The sequence below is a fragment of the Lepidothrix coronata genome, unplaced genomic scaffold (genome assembly GCF_001604755.1).
Source record: "Lepidothrix coronata isolate B3197 unplaced genomic scaffold, Lepidothrix_coronata-1.0 Scaffold16, whole genome shotgun sequence".
NCBI classification, from domain to species: Eukaryota; Metazoa; Chordata; class Aves; order Passeriformes; family Pipridae; genus Lepidothrix; species Lepidothrix coronata.
Window position 1 is genome coordinate 7151298 of NW_016690196.1, and position 18508 is coordinate 7169805.

The 18508-nt window shown below is 45.1% G+C and overlaps 1 long non-coding RNA gene across 1 annotated transcript in view; it reads right to left on the minus strand.

Moving 5' to 3' along the window:
- Window positions 1-18014: 18014 nt before the first annotated feature.
- The window catches only part of LOC108493319, a 35761-nt gene continuing 35267 nt past the window's right edge, over window positions 18015-18508 (minus strand). The window contains exon 4 of the long non-coding RNA XR_001873431.1: window positions 18015-18043. This is a non-coding gene — a long non-coding RNA (uncharacterized LOC108493319). The remainder of the gene's footprint in view (window positions 18044-18508) is intronic.

Genomic DNA, 18508 nt, shown 5'->3' on the forward strand with positions numbered 1-18508 from the left:
GGGTTTCACAGAGTTCTCTGCACTGGAAATCTGATTTTTCCTTCTCTTAAGTGAAGACACATCAATGTCACTGAATGGTTTAAATTCTATCTCCCTGCTCCTTGCCCATGATGGCACCCACATCTCTAGGAAACAGATTATTGGCTTTGTTTGAGTTAGCATTTTTCCATCCTCTGCATTTCTGTCCACCTGTCACCTTCTCTGTCAGCTCTGTCTGCTTATGGGCTGCATTAATTACCCTTCAGTCCCTGAGTCAGCCCCACATACACAGACCCACACCCGCTGCTGGGACCAGCACTAGATGAAGATGAATGGACACCTCTTCTACTGCAGGTTTCCCTGAACTCCCCACTGAGGAGCAACAGGAAATCAGTCTCCAAGCCCAAACTTCCCATTACCAGAGACATGAGGAACAAAATAAACCTTCATTCACCCAAGAGGGAAGCAATACTCGAGAGGTGGCATTCAGGTTCCTGCAGGGAACAATGAAACAGTCAGGCAGCCCCAGTTGCCATGCAGCTTTCCCAGGTTCTCTTCAGTGCTTGGGTTGATAAAACCCAGAGGACAGTCAGCAAAGGTCACTGAACAAGAAGGGAGGGCAGAAGTCCTGTTTCAGAGGGAGAGAAAGGACAGAGAGGCAAAGTGGAGGGGATCTGACGTGTGGAGCAGAGCCAATTCCACCATCTTCACCACCACATTGCAAAGCATCAGCATGCTGGTCCCTGGGGATCACTGCCAGTGAGTGGGATGCTTGGTGGAGATGCCTCACTTCTGGGCAGCCACGGCCGCTGGCACCGCATGATGCGTGGTGAGAGATGGGATGGGGGTGATCAGAAAAGCCAAGATGTGATGAGCTGTAGCAGTGAATCAGCTCTTTCCCTGGCCTGGCCCATCCTTGCCCACATGGAACAGCTGGTGGACATGGGATACAAATCACTGCTACTGCACCTGCTTTTCCCATTGAGACTGAACCCACTAACATCCTGCTACACATGGATCACATTCTCTGACAGGTAGGTAGCATCCAGGCTTGCCCTGCCATAAGCCACTCAGAGGTCTCTTCTGGGGCATGTTACTCCTTGCTTGGCCGACAGCACAACCAAGAGGAATGCAGGGAAGGATATAATTCCCCATTGCACAGGCAATAAAAGTATCTTTCCTAGTTTTATAGGCACCTGCTGTCAGGCTTTAAAAATAGGGGACCCAATTTCCATTTTCATGGTGTTCCCTTATATAATATAAAGAAGCTTTAAATTGGAGTGATCTATATTCATCTCATGGTTTCTTTACACTGCCATAGCACTGTAAAATCTGTTTTAGTGTAAATGAGAATCAGGTCCAAAGTGTTCATCTACAGCACAGAACAGCACTGGCCCAAGGCTTTGAGCAAGGAACCAGGGAAGCAGGAGAGAAGGAGAAATCCTGTGGTCAAGAATGGAGTGATGCAAGAGGGCAGGAAGGGAGACATGACCTTGATAGGCACATTTGAGAAATCATCCTCTACCAGCTCGTGGCTGTAGATAGCCCTTAGGGATGTGAATGCTCAAAGAGGATTCACATGGGTGAATTAATGTGGGTCTAGGCTTGTGAGAGAAATAGGCACCATGCAGGTAACACCTTCAGTGACACAGTATATTTGCATATGTATAAATCTATATATGTATGCTTATGGATGTCTCTTGGTTTTGGCAAATCTTTTCAAATTTGTTTCAATTCCACCAAGATCCAGTGGAATATTGATAATTTAGAGTTATCCTTCCTGTACAAGATAATCAGTTTCATACACAGTGCAAGCAAATATGTCAAGCAATTTCTTGGTTCACCCATCTGTAGCTGCCAGTCATGCTAGGATTTATATGTATTAACTGTGTTGGATCAAATGTTGTCTCAAACGCTGGATAATGTGGTGAGAGAGGCCAGTGTTTTTCCAACTGAAAACATGCTGAAGATGGACAAGACTGTGAGAAACAGAATCGGTTTACCTTTTTAACCCCTGACAAATTCCACAGGCAACAAGGCCTCCGCTGTTGAAACTGAGGATGACTGTGGTTTTGGTGCATACCCAGCTTACATGGAGGTAGCCACTGCCACAGGCAGCGCTCCCTTCTGACCGCCTCTGCTATGCCTGTGGGTGCAAACTGATAGTTGTGACTCCTGGGCTTGGAGGAGGAGAAGGTAGCTCAGGTGCCAAGTCAGAGAACAACAACTGCTCAGCACAGGTTTCCGTAACAACTGTCAGCCTCCACAAAGCCCACCTTTTTCTGTCAGGGTGTCTATGCAGCCTCTTCTCTCACTGCTGACAGTTGGGCCAGCACAGCTTGGAGGCATTTTGGCTTTATGACCAAGATCTACAGAGGTTCCTGAGTCACTCTATTCATTCATCCTCCAAAGAAATTGGTACAGAGAGATAAGGTTAGCAGTGTCCCAACCCTTGTATCCTCACTGAGCTCTAGAGAAACTTTCTAGCTGGAATAAATTGTGCTGAATGAAACCCTGGGACCTGAATCAGACCAGTGGCTGAAGGCGTGTCCCAAGGCCCCTGTAGATGTGCTTTGAGTAATGGAGGAGAGACGACCTCTCTGACCCTTGTGCCTTTGTTCTGGCTGAAACTGCTAGTGGGCAAAGAGGAATCAGCTTTCACCTGACTGCCTCTTCCTTGGAGCATCATCAAAATGTCAGCTACAGGTTTCTGGGATGTTGAAAGAGAAAGGAAGGAAGAAGGGAGCTTGCCAACCCAGCAAGGATGAAATGTCATGAAGTTTGTAGGAGGCAGCCTCCAGCCAAAAAAGAGGCTGTTTCTAAAGCCTCTGGTATATGAAAAAGTTGCTTGAAGTGCAAATTCACTGGCCAATGCTTTGCACTAATGTCCTCTCATGATGGAGTTACTGTCACTACATGACATAGCATTTGGGGTGACAGACAGGACCATGTGAATGTCAGTGGGGTGGGTAAGAGACCAGGAGATCCCATTAACTTTCTTCTCTCACAGATTTCTTCTTTAAAAGAAATTGACAGTTGGCTTCAGGCTCCCCATACAGAAAACAGCTTCCTGGTGTCCAGTTGGTCATCTTATTCTGCAAACATCCATTGCTTCTCAGCATCATGGAATTCTCTTCAAAGAGAAAAGTCAGGTAGAGTTCAGCTATTCAAACATTGCACATTTTCCAGCCAGAAAATGTGAAAAGAGCTAAATTAATTGAGTGGGTTAGAGTTGGTCCAGGATGATGGTACTCTGTCCTAGGGAGAAATGCTGTGATATTTGCAAGGGATTAAAGATATCACTAACTGTACAGTTCATCCAGGTCCTTCTGACTCTTTAGTTGAGCATGGATTCAAAGGGCAGAAAGTGGTTGTTCCCCACAAACACAGTCATACCAAAACACCAGTGCCATTTCTTAAGGCAGCTAAGCTTCCCATACTACTGACACATATTGGTGCTGCTTACTTTGTAGGACAGGTCACCCAAGGCACACATGTGCTTGTCTTCTTCCTATAACTTTCTTTTGATGAGACTGGTTGCATCGCCCTCCAGCCACCTTTGCCACCATACCCCAAGCAGAGAGATTGCTGTCACCAGCTGAAGCCGAACTGACCAAAAAAAAATCACAGCACTAGGCTCTTCCAGAACAAGACCTGTCCCCAGCAAGCCAAGGGATGAGAATGAGTCAAGAGTAGCTTTTCCCAGGCTCCCAGGCAAGAAGCTGTTCATACCAGGTTGTGCTTCCCAGAAGACTTTTCTGGTTGGCATTGTTACTCCAAGGCTCGCTTTGCTTTTGCTATTTCCTAGCTCATATTTGACTAGTTAAAAGTTTTATCAGCCAGGGCCATAAATTACCATGACAGCTTCTAGGGAAACTCAGCCCTTTCGTCTCCTGCTCATTTCCTCTCTGTCCCTTGTCATTGATCAAACCTGCAGAGTTTTAGACTTCTCAAAGCAGAAACAAAGAGAACTCCAACCCTGTCTAATTGAGACGTAGGTAAAGTTAAAAAGCAGCCGCCACGCATGTCTTTGCCTCAATTAAATTGGCTCCTTGATATTTCTGATAATTCCTTTCTCTTCTTTCCTTTTCCTTTTTTTTGGAGCAGTTTTATGATTAATGGGTGTTGTGATGTGCTGACATTTCAGCTTTTCACATATCCCACGCCCCTGTTAAATGGTGAGGGCTCAAGCTCCTGTTTGCAAGGAGCAAGAGGACTGTAAGTCGACTATTAATCAAAGGGGTAATTCAGCTGGGCAGGGAGGGAGAGCTCAGAGCCTGGCTCCTGGCAAACACAATACCCCCCAGGAAATTTGAAAATGTTTGTATCCGATGCACTCAGCAGCTGAGAGCAAAGTGGCTCAGCTGAGTAGCGAGCTCAAGGCAGTATCACTGCACTGCTTGAAGGTCATTAATTTGTGTCTGATGAGGGAGAAAAAAAGCAGTGAAAGCCAATGCTTTTCCAATGTGTGGATTGAGGGCTCTAACAGGCCCTGAAGAGCTGAGGCTGGAGAGCGGGAGTTGTGTTTCAACCCATTAAACCCTGGCCTGACTTCCAATGTCAAAAAGGAGATGGATGATGGTGCTGAGAGCACAGTTTCCTTGTACAGGAGTTTGGAGGCCATACAGTAAACTTTGAACTGGAGGAAGTGTGAGGAATATCAGGCTTTGCTGGGGGCTGCCTCTGTAATAACAAGTTTCAGACACTGTAACTGTCTTCAGTTCTAAGGGGACTTCAACAAACCTGGGTACACAAATCAGTCACTGTGATGAGAAAGGAAGGGCAGCTGCTCCTGGAGGAAAAAAGGCACAGTGCTGTAAGACAGCACTGCATATCAAGAAGGTGGGACTGATCCCTCCATTTAAAGGGAGTATTGAGAATCAAAAAGCAATGAATGAGTCTAAAAGTAATGTTTAACCATGCCTCTAAGATACCTCCTAAGTTGCATGAGCATCATGGTTGCTTGCCAGAAAGCCTCAAATTTCCATAGTCAGGTTTCTTAGTCAGGTCTCTGCTAGGTCAGTCATTCTGCACCTGGGGAGATCGCATAAGGTGGTAGCCTGAGCTGGGTGATAAGCTTTATGCACAAGCAGAGGAAAGCACAGCTGAGGGATGGACCATAAGGATTCTCCCCTTCTTCCCCTGGTGCAGCATTTATGAACAGGGGTGCCAGCCCAGCATTTAGCATCTAAAGAAGCATCAAAGCGCTGAATGTCCTTTCACCTGAAGGGGAGCAGAATCGACTCCCTTGCCATTGAAGGGGGAGTTGCACAATGTGGCATGTTCAGCAATAAACAAAAAGACACAGGTTAAAAATAAGCCTTCCAGAAAAGGGCTGGAAAAGCTAACTTCGATCTTCTTATCAAAGCACAGAACACAGCCCTACAATCAGCAGTGTCAGTACAGCTGAGGGGGCTGCAAAATGGGGTGCAAGAACAGGAATTTCTTAAGTCAGCTTTATAAGCAAAGGAAACTTATGATGTAATTACACCACGACAGCAAGCACGGCAGCAGCAGGTTTCTTTTGTCTCTGGATTTCTGTTCCTCCCTAGATGTGTATATAGTAGAAGCAATCCAGCCAGTCCAAGCTACTCCACATAAAATAGTAGTAGAAAGCTTTGTCTGCTATGGCCATATGGGGTTTGTAAATGATGTTCCCAGTTCTAGGAAAGGCTTCTCTAGGAGACCAGGGTGCCTACAAATCACCATGTTGTCTAACTAGTGTGGAGATGGAAGAAGTCATGCTTACTCTTTGGGAAGACTTGTAGAGCAGCAGCCCTCAGAGAAAGAATCAAAGCTGGTGCAGCTACTGTGGTGGAGCTATTGCAGAGCGTGCTGTGGTTCGGCATCACAACAGTAATTATCCCACACTGACTGGGAGGGGAGCAAAGAGCAGCAAAACAAAGAGGAGAAGCCCCTGGTTTGTGCCACATTGCCGCCTCTCTTTCCAAAGCACCAGCAGAGACATAGAAGAGATGAGAGTCCCTTCTTGGGAAAGCAGTGTCCAAACACCCTGTCTTTCCTTCTGCCCTGACAAACCCAACTCTGAGATGTACTGAACAAATACTCTCCAACATAACTAAACCAAGGGATGAGTAGCAAGTTTTTTCACTGAAATAGAGCAGTTCCCAAAATAAGGGTTGGAAGGTCAGTGGGATCCAAGAGAAAATAATGTAAAGAAGCTTTGACAGGGGGCTCAGGGCCACAAGCTTCCAAAGGAGAAGCATCAGAAGGACACGTTGGCACAGCTTACCTTGCCTGGAGAGTTTCTGGTATGGGTACGTGTCTGCTGGGAGAGATACAGCTGTAGCCAACCCTGCTGGGGTAGGAGGATGGACCAGCGGATTTTATGATGTTCTTTTTACTCCCATTTTCCACAGCTGCTATCAAAGGGACCTCTTTGCAAATAAAACAAATCATCGTCTTAATTCTTCCACAACCAGGCTTAAGCAGAGCAAATAGATTTAGATATAAAACCCAAGGGACAGGCAGCTCCATTGGAGGCCAGAGCTTTATCCAGTAACCCCAGCCACATCCTTCTCCCCCTGCTGAATAATTCAGAGCTTCATTTTCTTATCTGCTCTAATCTGGGTTTGTACAAACCAGCCCTGCTGTTAAGTAACATGAGGAAGATAAAGAGCAACAAGGCATCTTTGTGCAGGGGGAGCCTCAGCAGGCAACAGATACCTCCCCTTTGTGCTGCCACACTTTGAGAGAGGAACTGGGATCTTTCCTCTGCTCTAGTACATTTGTTTCCCTGCATTTTCTCTTCATGCTCCTTTCCCAGTGAGGATTCGTTATGTGCCTAGGCTGGCCTCTACCTGAAGCAGGGAAAGCCAAGCAGCACTGAGGGGAAAAAAAAAAAAAGAAAAAAAAAGGCCCCAAGCTCTATAATAGACTTTTCATGACATTTATTAAATCTTTTGGAAGTTTTCCTTCTTTCTGCACTAAATATCAGTTGCTTAAGATAATCTGTGAACCTGTAGAATGGCCATTAGGAGCTCCCTGGTGACTAGGTTAATTCACAGTAAATTACAGTCACTGCCAAGGAGATTGCAGGGAGGTTAGGAAGAGATTGGAAGCGGCAGGCAGCAAAATACTGTAGCATTTACCAAAACCAGAAAATAGAACAGTAATGAAAGCTCTCCCTTGTAAGGAACAAGGAGGCCAGGCACTGAATGCATGTTGGAATAGTCATTTCTGAACTCTGACAAATGCTGGTAAACACTGGGATCAACATTGGGTGGGTTTTCTGAGGGATCAACCAGCAGTAGCCATTGTTACCATACACAGGAAGCATGAAGGACACTCACAAAGAGACTACCCTTTTTCCAGCTCTTTTTTAAAGTGGTAGAACACAGAAGTGCAGGGCAAGAACCAAAAACTTGGCTGCACCAGGCACTGTACACATGGAAAGATGTTCTTCAGCAGACAACAATCTTTTTACACCTTCCCTTACCCTCCTCCTTCTCATCACCATTATTCCATCCTTTCCCTTTTGACTGTTAATATGATGACACTGACCTTGTCATCAGCCCCATCACTGGTGTTGCTGTGAGGACCTGGGCCCTTTCATAACCCAAATATTTGCTAGTGCACTGGGTGTGCCTCTGCTCAGAGGCAGGCTCTCTAGGTGTATGATCCTGGTCCTGGTGCAGACCAGCTAATTTTAAGCTTAAAATGGGGGGCAAGTTCCCTGTGCAAGTCACAACTTGCAGAGCACACTTTGCTTGCTTTCTTCTGGCTCAGTTCAGAGCCCAAGTCTCTCCCATGTGTTTGGTCACTGTGATGCTGGGAATAAGTACATTTCCATAATCACATTTGAGAGGGGGGAAAAGGGGAAAATGCCATGATTCAGGCAATCCTCAAATTACTGAACAGTAATTTCAGTCACATGCAATGTCTAAGCTCTGTGACAAAATTGCGCCTGAAGAGCTTTTTGAAGAATACCAGAGAGTGGTCTCCACTGTAGAGTGTCCGTAGCTACCTGGGGACTGCAGCTGTCTGCTGCAAATCTCCTCTGTGCTCCCAAAACAATTGTATACATCCAAAAACTGCCAGGATTTTTTTCCCCACCAGACACAAAAGGCTCCTCTTTCAGCTGACAGACACAAAGACTCCCTCAACACACTTGCATAGTATCCACATGCCTTCAAGAGACCAGCACAGTGAGGACAAACTTGGCCCATAGTGGCAGTGTCACCAAAAAGAGGACATGTGGCAAGTGTCACCATCCTGCAGTGACTTCTCTCCAGCCTCCCACCCAAGATCTGTTTCCATTCTCTTAATCTGCCCACAGTCTCTTACTCCAGACACTGCTCTGACTATCAGCCAATATTCAGATCCCTCTGATATTCTGGCTATGGCTTTTTAGTGTACAAAAGCCTCGTGTTCAAGAGATTCACAGTAAGTTGGTAGTAGATCATCCTCCAATGTGCTGGGGTTTTCTGCACAATTCAGCTCAATTCATTCTTCCACCTTTCTGCTGGGTAGGAGGCTACAAGGTATAGAGGCCCCTGGAAATTCAGATATCATCTCATCCTCCCCTCCCTCCTTCCTTTCTTTTCTTCTTCCCTCCCTTCCTCCCTTCCCAGCAGTCGCTGGGCTGCCAGATTTTTTAATATGAACTTTAATTTCTGCTGCTAGTAAAATGTAACTGTACCAAAAAATAATTTGCGCCTTTTTGCTTTCTTCCTGAAAATATACATATTAACCTATTTGGAAAGGCTTCCTTTCTTCTGCCAGCTGGTATCAACAGTCAATCAGAATCTGTCAACATAGCAATTTTATCATCTCCAACTTGGGTAGCAATGCAGTCGTCATGGGAACCAAAATAGTAACTATGGAATAGCTGCCTTAGTAACAACAACAACAAAAAATGTGTTGGCATAAAATTACATTTGTAGTAAATTTCAGTTAACACTTTAGAAATTAAACAGTCGCTGTGTGAATCCTGGAGTTTGTAAGTCCAAGGGCCCTCTCCAGGGAAATGGTGGGCTTTTAAAGTTCCCTGAGATCTAACCTTGTTGCTGACCCCTCACACTACAAGTTGAAAGAGGAGGAACAGAGAGAAACATGTCTTTATTTTGATCTGGGCATCTGCGTAATGTGAGATTATGGATGCAGCAGCTTTATCCTGCTTGAAGAGGCAACCTTCATTCCTAACGTACAGAGTTAAATTTATGATGCTTGGGAGAACTACTAACTACAGAGACTTTAAAGGCAGCTTGCTTTGGTCCCTCTGAAGATCCAAAAGAACAAGACCATGGGCAAACAGCAGGAAGGGAAAACATGGAAATTGCTGTTTCAGTGCAGACCTGTGGCCCAGTACTCTGGGGCATATCCACATTTCAAAGGAAAATACATATTCTCAAAATGCTTTTGGTCACATACACACAGAGATTCAGCTTTTCAGGATAGTGGGTCATTCTCTTAGTCCATTTGATGCTCACACTATATTCCCAAAAGCAAGAGAACAGAAAGGGAGGGTACGTCTAAGAAGAGCACTTGCTGGGTTTTTCTGTTCAGAGGGCAGATCTAATACACTCAGTGCTTTCATCCCCTCCAGACCTCTTGTTTCTGTCCTGTAACACCTTCAGAAACAGAAAAAGTCAATCATAGCTTTACTTTGTACGTGACCTCTAAAGATTCTGCCAGATCTCCTTGCATGGTGTAGATGAACATGACTCTCTTAACAGCAAAGATGAATAGCTAATTTCCAGGTCAGCTTTTTTAATTCTCTGTCAAGGAGGTGACCTGCTCAGCTGAGCGTCAACACTACCCACAGCAGCAGGTTCAAATCCCAGCGCTGTCTTCTCTGCCCTGCATAAAGAAATCCAGTTGTCTAGCACGGAGGTCAATCAGTCTGAACATTTGAGGAGAGGGCTATAAGAGTCCCCAGAACAATAATAGAGTTCCTTGTGAAATGTCTTAAGGTTCTTTTTAAAATGACAGCACTTTTAACTGAAGTTTGCTAAAACTACCAAATATATAGAAACTGTGTCTGGCACTAGAAAGGTTAAGCTACGGGAGGTTGAAGGCTGGAGAAGATGTGGGAAAATATCATTATCTACTTACACTTGTCTTATACCTTTTCCAAAAGGTCCAATTTTTGGCTCCTGACAGATAAAAGATGCTGTGCTATGGGGATCTTTGACATGCACTGTTTGGATATTTTAATACCCTTCCATACACATGCCCAGTTCATTACTGGCCTACATCCAAGAAACAGTTTTATTTAATCATTGCTGTATTAAAATTGTGAAACAATTGTCATAAAAAGGGAACAGATATGTAGTTAATATTTGTCTTTCTAGAATATGATGTAGTTTAAATATTTGTGTAATTGCAGTGTCACAATCCATTACAATTCATCCACTTTAGCACCTTTCTTGGGAAGAAGGCCATTGAGATTGTCAGTTTGTGACAAAGGCCAATGACCCAAACTCCTGCTCCAGCAGATGATGTTCCCAAGTAAAATACAATCATTTAGAACGGTATAAGTGATATACAAAATTTAAGTGACCTTTTGGCCAGATGAGTTTGTCCTAGTGACTAGTTACCTAGAAAAAGCATGCTCAGAGGAGAACAATGGTCAGAAAGGTCAAGAAAGCTTCCCATTTTGCCCCCTTTTGAAAACTTTTTGTAAGTCAGAGAAGTGAAGATGCCTTGAGATGCTCCAGAGAAATCAATAAGAAAATTCAGCTGGAACGGTAACAAAATCTGCGTCATGTAAAGTGAATTTAGACCTAAGGTTTAATGCCATTATCTTAAAAGGGCATCTCTCTACATTCTGCTCAGCACTGTGATAGTACAGTGAAGAATAGCCTGAAAAGGTGTTTTTCAGGAGGAGGTGTGAGTACTGGAGAGTTTGGAGGATTAACCTTTCAGTTGTGGAGACCAGGGCTGTGAGAGGTGGATATGAGTAAGTGAAGGCTGCAAGGCTATCATCATGGACAGAGCTGACAAGGTTACAAAACAGTTTGTGTGATTAGCCAGGAGCCACAGCAGAATCAGTGACAGAAGTGAAAACAGATTAGAAATTCTGCAACTTTGAAGACAGGAACCAGAACACTGGCTAAAGAATAAGGTTAGTTTGCTCAGAGGTATTCCTGTGCTAATGAACAGGGGCTAGGGGACTGAGTCCAGCCAGTAAAGCTGATCCAGAAAGCAGAACTACAGGTGAGAGAAGGACCGACACTGGAGGCATTAGCAAGTCCAGGGTGTGCCCATGCAAAGATTGTAGCTACTATTTCCTTACTCCATATTTCCTTTACCACTCTCTCTCTATCACTTGCCCCTTCTTCCTTTCATCCTGGCATACATAACCACTTTATGAAGTAAAGGTGGGGATAAAGTGAGAAACCTTTGCAGTTTTATTGCTCAGGAGAGCTGAGCACTAACCATGAAGTCCAAGGAGCTTTGACAGACTAACCAGCTTCAGTGACTTTGCCAAATTTCCTTTGTTTTCCCGTGTTTGTGAACCACACCCTTTCAGTCCCTGAAAGATGATTGCTACTCTTCTAAGGTCTAGAAGACACAACAGAATTGTCATTCCTTTTGCATTGTGGAGTTATGGGTTGATCCCAGCATTAATGGTGCCTGGCTACTGCCTATACTGTTCTCTAATCCTCAAAAATTTTCCATATTCCACATATGCTACAAAAAAAATGTTTTTGAGAGCAATTTAACCCTGGGAAGAAAGAAGCAGGAATATTCCATAAATCCACTAAAATCTACTGGAATAAGGAAGGCTTTAGAAAAGGCAAAAGGAGAAAATAAAGTTACTTCAAAAGACAAACGGGACATAGCATAGGATGTGCATGAGGGGCAGTTTGTTGCTGTCCCTTAGTGCCACCTCTGGCTCAGGAGGTCCCATGACTGCAGTCCATAAGCAGTCACGGAGAGCACACCAAGGAAGTTTCATTGCCTAATGGCTTATTTCTGGAGCTCTTCTGCAGGCAGTTGCTGCTGCCAGATACTGGATCCTGAGTGAAACAACTTTTGGGTCTCACCCAGAGCAGCTGTTGGGATGGTCACATCCTGATACGTTCCTGGAAGGCAGCTCTGACTACATAAGCTGGAAAGAGATCTCAGTCCAGGAGGAAACAGTATGAGCAGTATGAGCAGTTCACAATGACTGTGCTCTAAAAACATGCGTTTACCTTTGACAGTTCCAAGAAAATTTTTCTGAAATCAGGTCTGCAATTGCTGACCTATTTTTCTAGTTACAAAGCAAATGATTTTTGAGGAAAAAGTGACCAAAACTGAAGCCAATTTTCCCATATCCCAAAATAAGGAGCCAAATGAGGATGACATCTCCAGGGTGCCCTGTATGGCTGTGAACAATATTCCTTGTAATTGAGCAGCCCTTAGGCAAGGGAGAGGGAGGTGAAGCCCTGTCTCAACCACACACACATCCCAGCCCAGGCAAAGAGCTCAGCTCCACTTGGGTGAGGAGCTCTGTGAATGCCACAACAAATGGAAATCCAGGCCTGAAATGGTCTCCTGCCCAGCTTTGTGAAACACTATATTATCATTTGATGCAATTATGTCATTAACTAATTTTCAAATTTGCATAGAACCATTCATTTAATCTTTAAATAAATAATATGGATTTAGAGCCAGTGAAAGCCCTCCAGATTAACTGCTTGGTGAATGAAGCCTTCCGCTTATCTGTGAGACAGCAGCAGGACCAGCTTTATCCATATTGCTGACCTGCCAGCATACTGCAACCTTGATTTGACAGATAAGTGCACAGTGTCTTCTGAGGAGTTGGAGGAAGGAGCTCAGCTCCCTGATTCAGACACCTCATAATCTCTCTTGGGCCATTACTGCACATCAGGGCAGAAAGTTCTCACAGAGTGCAGCTGGCACTGAGACTCATCTCACTTCCTGTGCTTGAATCTCAGCATCTTCAGAATTGAAGCGACTAGCAAGTTGTCACAGGGAGCCAGAAATGGCCCCTCTACAAAATGAACACTCCGCATCCGTGAGCAGCCACAGTAGAATAGCACTTTCACATGTTCTCACGCTGTCTTATTGTCCTCTGCCACCCACCTCACTTAAGCTATTTATGCCGTGCTCTACACAAGATACTCACAACTCCTTAGAGACGGGGAAGACAGACAACTGGTTGGATTAGCTCCACTGCCTGGAAGCTGCCTCCACAACCACTGCTCTCTTGCAAGTTGCAGAGGGAGGCAGCCATTGTGTTGAGGAGGGCCAAAAGATCCTTGTGTACCTGCTTGGGGGTAGACGGAGCTGGATTCCCTAATCTACCCATCACAGCTGGGCAGGTTGACAGCTAACAGACCTTCTCCCTTCATCTGGAAAATACACAGGGCCTACACCACTAGAGGAGGAAGAGGAGGAGGAGGATCCAGGCACTTGCTCCACTGCCTTTGCGAAATCCCAGGACCACAACATAACCATGACAACTGCCACTCTGCAATCAGAGGAGTGAGTACTAAAAGACAGTTGCTGCCAGCCATGAGGAATGGCAGACAAAAAGCAGAGGTAGAAGCTAACAGAAAGGGGGTGACTTGGCAGCCTCGAGTGTCAAAACAGACCCTGTGCCTTGCACCACTGCCTGGGAGGCACACTCAGCAGCCAGGCACACCTGGACCAGCCTCATGGCTCTTGGTTGCTCTTATTATTCCCTGCAACCCTTCAGCATGACTCTTGACAGAAAAATTACCAAATGTAATGCACTTGTGACTTAGTTAATTTGCACCTGTATCTAATTTCAGACCTGCTAGAATAACAGAGCAGTTCTGTAATCAAAAATGGAGAAAAAAAAAAAAGCCAGACCTGTCAGTCACTGGCTGCTGCAGGGGAGACTGCCCCCACTTAATACAGGGACCCCATGCAAGATCTTTGCATGAAGGTCACAGCAGGACACAGAGGTTTCCCTGAGAAGGGACAAAGCAAACCCCCACATGTGGGACTCAGAGTGAGCCTATAGCGATTCTCAGTGGCAGCAGGCAGCACTGTACTCCTCCCTGCTTTCTCAGTCAGCAATTGCTTCAGTTTCCTAAATGTCTCTGCGCTTTCATTTTGGGAGATTGTTCTGAGCAGTTTACAATTGTCTACTTGTAGCTAGCAGCCTTGACTTTCTGAGAGCCAAAGGGTACCATATTTCATCATCAGAGAAAGCACTAATGAGACAAAGTCCCTCTGGCTCTTGATTGTGGCTCATTAGGGTACTAGTCACGATGCCTCAGTTTCCCCTCGAGGCTCTGTGAAGCCAAAGCTGTTAGACTTCATGTGTCATTTTTAATCCTCTTCCTCAGTCCCTGCAAGGGTCTATCTCCTCCACAGTATTCAAGACACAAAAGATTTGAGAAAGTCAAAACCACTTTGCTTTTGGCAGGTCTCCCAGCCTTACCCACACTAGTGCCAGTGTGCTCAGCCCAGCCTGCCCAGGATCCAGCCACCACACAGTGTGTCACACCAGCTCACAGACCTAATCTGGGCTCACCATGGGACCTTGGGCTGGCCTCAGTCTGCCCAGCCAGGGCCAGCAGCTGCCTCTCCTTCATTGCCTGGCACAGAGCTGTGGTGGCAAAAATGTTCTTTCTGAAGGAAATCAACAAGGAAGAGCTTTGGTTTACTTCTGGACCAACTTCCACGTCCAGCCTTCCCAAAAGAGGGCCTATCTATATCTGCCTCACTTTCTGGTGTCCCCTCCCTGCATGGATCCCATTGCAGCATCTCCAGATATTCCTTGCATCCTGATGACCCTTAACCCAGGTGCAATTCTATCCTTTCACACCAACGCTAAATCATCTCAACCCATCCCCAGTCTTCTTCCTACACCTTCCCTCAGCAGCATCTGCTTTCCTGTAGCACAATCACCCAGCTCCTTCCCCACTGAGTGTGGTGATTAACCCCAGCCATCTCCACCCTGAGGGGAGCTGGAGGCAATACAGACACACATACAGCACGGAGCAGCCTGCACTTTTCTGCTTTGAAAGACCAACTGCCTTTAATAGAGCTGCATAGAGAAAGCAGATTGGGACACAAAACATTTTGAAATCTTCAGACAAAAGGGGTTAATGCATCATTAACATCGATTTCTTTGGTTGAAACGTACGTTAAGCACAGGTCTTGGAATATGTAAGTCTGATGTTTAACCTTGTCTTTCTCACTGACTCTACATCTCTAACCCTGCTCAGTCATTTCTAGGCTAAAAGGAGGTGGGTTCTAACTGTCCTGCCTTGCCAGGCTGGCTGCTGTGACAGCCTGTAGATCTCTGTAAATGTAAAGGACATTGTCTATCTATAGATGTAGGCATTATCTATCTATAATAGCCTCCAAACTCAGCATCCTGCAATAGCACATGTATCACAGCAATATGCTCCCTGAGGTCCTTCCACATCACAGCCTTGCTTCTCTCCATGTGAAAGTGCTCTCCTGGGTAGCCTGTGCAGATAGTATCCGCCCATTACAGCCGAAGATGAGGGTTGAACCACGAGGAAGGAATTTTAGACGCTGTCTTGGGATGTCCTCACACATCATGCTGTAATTCAGCGGTCTTCTCTGCACTGGAATACAATTCCAGGAGTGGTTGCTCACTCACCCAGGGAGAACGGTGCAAAGCACAACTGCTGATCCATGCTGATCATCTCATCACTGCTGAAATTTCCTCCCAGTGATGTCTTGCAGCAACAGAACTCAGAGAGAAGTCTGGGTGAAGGATATGCACTTCTGTCTTCAAAGGGACAGCCGAATCCACCACTCTCAGCCTGACATAGAAGCACAAAGGCCATGAAAAGACCATGCCAGCATTCACACCGGATCCACAAGAGATAATGACTATGGGGAGTGAGGCAAACTCAGGGCACCAAGCAGTGTCAAGGATTTCCTTCCTGTCATATTTGGCTCCAGCAAACCCTCTCCTTCAGGAAGCTGAAGAACTGTTTCACATTCACAGTACCTGTGCAGGAATTCTATGCCAAATAGCCTTTATGTGAAAGTCTTTCTATGCTTATAACAACTAGCACAGGGGACTTGGAATCCTCTTAAGCTGTGTTGACTCATGACTGGATAACTACCTACTGCCCTGCTCCTCTGAGACAAGCACCTACCTATGGACTGGTATTCATCAGTTCTCCTAGTTTCAGTCCTAGCAGAGAGGCCAAGCCTCAAGTACCCCAGGGAAACCAATATGGGAGAACTGTAGTATATCTCAGGATCCAGAGCTATCAATCCAGTGCTGCAGTGGGGAGATACAAAATCTTTAATTAACTTTCACTCACTTGCTCCTAGCACTGGTGGAGGTGGGTGAATGTGATCGTTGCTCAAGGGAGGATTCTTCCCTCCCCCTGCTTTTGAATTCCCAAGCAATTAGTGCTCTGTATAGAGCAACATAAATAGAACTCCTCAAACCTAGAGGGTTTTAGTTTTGTTTTGGGATGGGTTTGCCTTCCTACCTGTTCTATCAAATACCAAACAATTTATGGACCACTTTGCATGTGTTTGCACACCATTTTTGCATCTCAACTGACAACCTACATGCTTTTTTAATTAAAATTTTATTGGCTTTTCCATGAGTGATGTACCTACTGTAAGTAAGCACGGTTCAGTACAGATAACATGTGGTTTGTTTAGCTATCTTGCAGGAGATTATTTCTGTTATCATTGTAAGTTGATTATTGTAATTATTGAAAGAGAGAATGCTGACAGAGAGAGATCATGCAGAAGGAAAATGGGGGGGAATTAAAAGATAATAATGAAAGATAATAACGGTTTCCTTTGTTCTTATTTTTCTCTTGACAACCTACTGTACATGCTAAATTCCAGTTTAATGTTAGAGTCAATCCCTCCTGTTGCTAACACACCCCCATCAATAACACAAGGTCTTTAAACCCTAGATGCCTGCAATTAAATTCGATATCAAAGAAAGCCAGAAACTGCCTCTCTTGTTAGTACTACCAGCCCTCTGAGTATCTCAAAATGCTTCTTTTCACCTCTTTCTTCCTAATTCATTTGATATTTTTAACCTTCTTTAGAAATCGTATGGCTTGAGTGTACACAAAATTAGAGAAAAGTATTATGTGCGGGGGGTAATGTGTGTGCATGAAAAGACTGAGGGAGAGAGATTATACACTGCACCGATAACCATGTGGTCCTGGCAACACTTTGAGGCCAATGTATGGAATGGGAAGGTGGAAACCCCTGAAGGCCAGTCACAATGCTGTGGGTGGAACACTGTGCTACCCTGTGCTTGTCAGGAGGGACAGGTGTTCCAGGGGCAGTAAACACTCCCTGTTCATGAGAAAAGCAAGGGAATCTCCACGTGCTGGTCCTCTCAGTAAGAAAAGTGCTAACTGTTGCACGTGGGGTTTTTTTTCCACGTTACAGAGACAGTGGCCAATGCTTACAACTACTGGAGGAAGATATCAGAAACAATCATCATAGGAAATGGCAAGACTCTCATATAATTCAGATGGTGTTGATAAGCTTACTTTTTTAGGTACTTTGATCCAGGCTACTGGGGCTTTCAAGGACTGAGACTTTGAACTTTACTGTATATTCTCTTAAAACATGAGAGGAGGGGACGGCACAACCAGCTTGAGCTACTGAAGTGTTCTGGACTGCAGCAATGTCTCCCACATCCCGATGACTTTGTGCTCAATTGGGTTAGCAAAAAGGGGAAAAGCATAGGTCCTTGTGGGACAGCACCACATCCAGGCATTAGCAGTAGTGATATATGTTCACATCTCTACTAACTGGGGTATGTCTCACTGAACCATTCCCACCACACTGCAACTCGCCTCCTCGGCAGGGATATGAAGGGTTTCATGGTCAACAGAGTCAAACACTGTAGAGACATGAGCGGGAAATCTGTCCTCTATGTATCAAACGCAGAAGTGCCACAAAAGCAGTTTTATCTAATGTTCTGGCCTGACTCCAGCCAGAGCCCCTGTGTCATTCCAGGAATACTGCAAGCAGCAAACCTCACTCAGGCTGGGGGGTCAGAAGTGAAGCCATCCAGCTAGGAGCTACTCAGATCCTTCTCAGAAAATCCTCCCAATAGAGCAAGCCCCACGAAACCGATCTGAAAAACAAAAACCAAGAAATCAATGCTGTGCTCTTTACAGTTTTTCTGCGGTAAATAAATACTGCATTACCTACACTGTGCTCACATTAAAGGATTTTCTTCACTATGGGTGGTTACTCACTTCAGCATATTTGGCATTTGCTTCCCCTCTTTGCCAGAGGACCTGATTTGTGGTGTCTCATGAAACTTCAAAATGAAGTGCAGCTCTCCTTTCCTCTCACAGAAAAGGAGACTAACAAGCTGCACACCCTTGCTAACCTCTCCCAGAGAGGGAGGGCTACAACCCATGTTATTGCTTTATAATGACATGACTATTTACGGTTGCAAAAGTTCTTGTCATGGTTCCTCTAGTGAGGAGGAGAAAGACAGGAGATAAGACTTTGAAGGTCAAAACAAATGGGCAAACTAAGAGAGTATTTTTTTCACTGGGGGGAGTGAGGGGAGAGACGAGGAAAATATTCC